Source organism: Stegastes partitus, unplaced genomic scaffold (assembly GCF_000690725.1).
Source record: "Stegastes partitus isolate 25-593 unplaced genomic scaffold, Stegastes_partitus-1.0.2 Scaffold2072, whole genome shotgun sequence".
NCBI classification, from domain to species: Eukaryota; Metazoa; Chordata; class Actinopteri; family Pomacentridae; genus Stegastes; species Stegastes partitus.
In genome coordinates, this window is record NW_007579803.1 from 40,072 (window position 1) to 43,851 (window position 3,780).

Sequence of the window (3,780 nt, forward strand, 5' to 3'; positions counted from 1 at the left end):
CAGATGATACACCCAAAGTAAAACTTTCTAAGCTGATGGTAACAGATGTGGTACCATGTGTAGTAGCCATTTTACTCTTTGACAATAGTGAGACATGGTGTAGCTGACACAGTACACTGCGGATACACTTCACTGATATATGTTTTCATTTTACAAAAAGAAGAAGAAGAAATTTCCACTCTGTCACCCACATGAATGAAGTGCACAAGTGAGAATTCAATTTAGGCACAGACCACTAACGTGTAAACAACATGACTGTGACATAACCATTAAATCCCACAGCATGCGCATGGCGTGGTGTCATATTCCAAGCAACAGTAAAAAAGCTCCACCATGCCGTTACGCATGCAGGTTAGACGACAACCACAAACCAGACCTGAGTGACCTGACAGCCATGAAGCATAGTTTTAATATTTTAATCGTTCAGCGTTGTCTGTATGGCACGTGATCTGATGGTTTTTTTTACTTCTTATGATGGAATTACACAAAAAAAAATGAGTGGTGTAACATTTTTGAAAACAAAACACACACAAATTAGAATAAAACAGTGAGTCATGTTTTTTTGTGGTGTGTTTTTTTTTAAAATCCAGTCTGCATGATGCACGGCTGTAACAAATGTCAAAGTTCCTCCTCGAGTTCAAGAAATCCTGACACAGAGGTCAGCGACCCCGCAAATAATGTCGAAGGAACACCCTGAGTGAATGAATGAAACAGTGGAAATGCTTGAGCTGCCTGCTGCTGTCAGCCAGAAGGGCCAGAGATAGAAAAAGACAGGAGGGGGATATCCTTATCTGCCAATGCCATGAAATTCAAGACGGCGCCCCATGATGCATGCGCACTAACCCTCACCACAGACACACACACACACGACGCACAAACATGTACACAAAAATGCACAAGCAATCGGAAAGCAGAACATACACATCACCTTAATATAGATGGGACGTTTCTACTCAAACACATACACGCGGCATAGCAAGCATACGCACGGTTATTCTTGGGAGCTTGCGTTCACCTCAGCTGTGCACGCACACTTGGCCTCACAAGCTCCGGCTGGAGACAAAGGTAAGCACGAAATTTAAATCTCAGCCTTTTTATTGGGGAAATGTATCTGCACTTTATTTAGTATAGGCCTATTTCAGCTGTCGGTGGCCTGAGAAGGAAAGCAGCAGTTTCAAGACACAAGTTAATGAGTGCATGTTGACCGAGTGTGTCTTTCTTATCAGCAATGTCTGCTGTGGAGTTAAGAAGCAGGGACACTGCAGCAGCTGTGGCTATGTAGTTTAGCCTGCTATAGATATTAATGCTTTAGATCTGTATGTTACAGGTGATTTCACTCATGTCTGCTCCCAGTAAAACCAACATTTTCATATTTGGATCCAGGACAAATAATGAAATATTTAATTTTTATTTAGATTTTTCAGATATTATGAGTGTATTTACACAGGAAGACTCGAACCCCGCTGCTCCACGAGTTTATATATTTAGAAAATGCATTTATTTTTAGTGAATAAATTGGAGTTAAAAACAAGTTCAGCAGCTGCTCGCTCTCTGCAGCGCGGGGGGGCGGGGCTTACGCGGAGACACTATTTTTTTCATCCAATCAGAGGACGCCGAGTTGTGTCTCCGTGGTTACCGGAGCGGCCGTATTATGGGATGTACACATGGCAGCTTCCAGTGAAGGAATTCGTGTCAACAGAAGATTTTTACGCTCGTACATGTCGTTATTGTGGCAGCTACAGATGAATTGGGACATTGTGGAGGAGTACCAGGACTCCGGGGCGACCATGTGTGTATATGAGTGTATTTAATGTTTGATTTTTAAACCTCCACAGCTCGACGTTGGTCTTTTGTTTCTTGACTGTGTGAAGAAACGAGCGAATGAATCACATCCACAGATGCGCGACAGCTGAGTGGGCTCGTTGCAAATTTATAGCATGCTAAGCTAACTATGCTAATGTAAGGGCTGGTTTATTTATGTATTTTTATGAATGCTGAGTGAAGCTAGTCGTGTATTAGTTAAGAGTCCATATGAAGTCCTGAGAGTGATTTTTGATCCTACATACATCCTGGCAGGTGGACTCATTACCATGGACTGTATCTCTGCTATAAAGTCTGTGACACTTCTAGAAAATTCTCATAAGGATGGTACACAAAAAACCAAAAGCCTCAACTGAATCTTAAGTTAAGAAATCACATCCTGATGCACTTCCGTTTCTTATTTCACAGGTCATGGTCAAGTACAGCCACTTAGGGTTAAAAAAAATCAAAGTATTTTCATTGTAAAGTGTGACTGAGCTCATCTGTCTGGGGCAAAGAAGAAAAGTATTCAGGGTCATGTATAGCTAATTCTTGACTCCATGTAATTATTGAAGCTGTGTAAATGTGCTCCTCTCTCTCTATCTTTGGAGATGTTTTTCATCCTGCTGCAGTAACAGTGTCAGAAATATATATATATAAAATATTGCACCTTAAGTACTTAGCAGCAGTGTCTGAAATATTGCACAGATAATAAAATGGTCCGGGGAAGTGGAGGTGTTCTTAAAACAGTCTGAGGTTATTTGGCATTTAGCAGGAACCTGCTGCCAGACGCCATTTACATTTTAGTTTGTAATAGATGAGACATTGTTGAGTACAGTGAAGAAAGATGCAAAACATATTTTGTGTGTGCACCTCCATCTACTAAAGACAAGTGTGTCTTTAGCGCTCTCTGTCATGTTTATGGTTGGTACACAACGCTGCTTCAGTCGTCTCATGGTGCTTTCAATTCCACTCAGACACTGCAGTTGCATACACTGAAGTGAATAAACTTCACTTATCAGATCTGTTTTGGCCACAAGGGTGGCCAGTGAGATTTCTGTTGTGGCCATGGTTCCCTCAGCCTCCTCTAGGTGGTGCTGCTGCACAGAATTTGTCTTAATCACATCGTCATTGAAAAAAAAATAACGATTAAATGCCGGCAAATACAGTCACAGATGCATTGCAAGGTGATTAACACCTTTCCATGTTGTGAAACAAAGTCATTAGTGATCAAGTGTAAATGCTGCTCACCTGAACTATGTTATACAAGTAAGAAGACGTCTTTTGATTTGAACCTCGAGCTAAATCGTGGCTCTTTTGATATCTTTATGTAGCCACAGCACGGCTTTTTAAAAAATTAACAACATGGCAAGGCACCTTGGCTCTTTGCATGACATTATGTGAAAACTGGTTCAAAGAAATTGGAAAATGTTGGAGGAAAAATATGTTAAAATGCAAAATTGTAACAGCTCATAATTCAGGCATTTTGTGTCCAAAAAGCCGCAGAATATATGAACCCCTCGTCCGTTGATAAAGCAATTCAAAACTTTCCTGAACTTTCTGTCTATTCCAGCTTTTATAGGTTCTTGGGAAACATTTAATCAGTTGTCTGTTGCTTATTTTCACCAGGAAACATTGGTGCCAGCGTTCCTGAAGACACAAGTAGCTAAACTCACTGAGCAGCAGCTTCACTGTATGAATTTTGCAAGAGTAGCCAGAGCATTTTAAATGGAAGGCTAATGCTAGCCTTGGAAGCTGCAGCTTGGCAGCAAGGTGAAAAGTAGGTCTCATTTTATTACATCAGCTCACTGGAAGTGAAGCTCATCGGAGGTTAAAGTAAAAACGTAAAAGTTTTTGTGTGTTTTTTTATAATCGGTCTTAAATATTTAAGTGATTCTACATTTTATTTATCTTCAGTTTTATTTTTGATTCGTCTCATAACGTTTCTGTGTTTTCTGTCTCTTTCCAGATTCCACATTA